Here is a 210-nt window from a genome sequence, read left to right as displayed (position 1 = left end):
GAAAAATCGATAATTTTGACCCATACAATGTTTTTTTGGCTATTGCTAAAAATATACCCAAGCGACTTAAGACGTTTTGTGGTCCAGGGTCACATATAGTTTAATGTTGAATAAATCAGTTTGTATCAGTGCTATTTTAGTGTCATTGATGTATTATTATAATTTTTGTTAATATTTTGAATTGTTAATTATTTATATTGTTTTCACTTT

The sequence above is a fragment of the Sinocyclocheilus anshuiensis genome, unplaced genomic scaffold, assembly GCF_001515605.1.
Source record: "Sinocyclocheilus anshuiensis isolate Anshui unplaced genomic scaffold, SAMN03320099.WGS_v1.1 scaffold1045, whole genome shotgun sequence".
NCBI classification, from domain to species: domain Eukaryota; kingdom Metazoa; phylum Chordata; class Actinopteri; order Cypriniformes; family Cyprinidae; genus Sinocyclocheilus; species Sinocyclocheilus anshuiensis.
Note: the sequence above shows the minus strand (reverse complement) of the source record.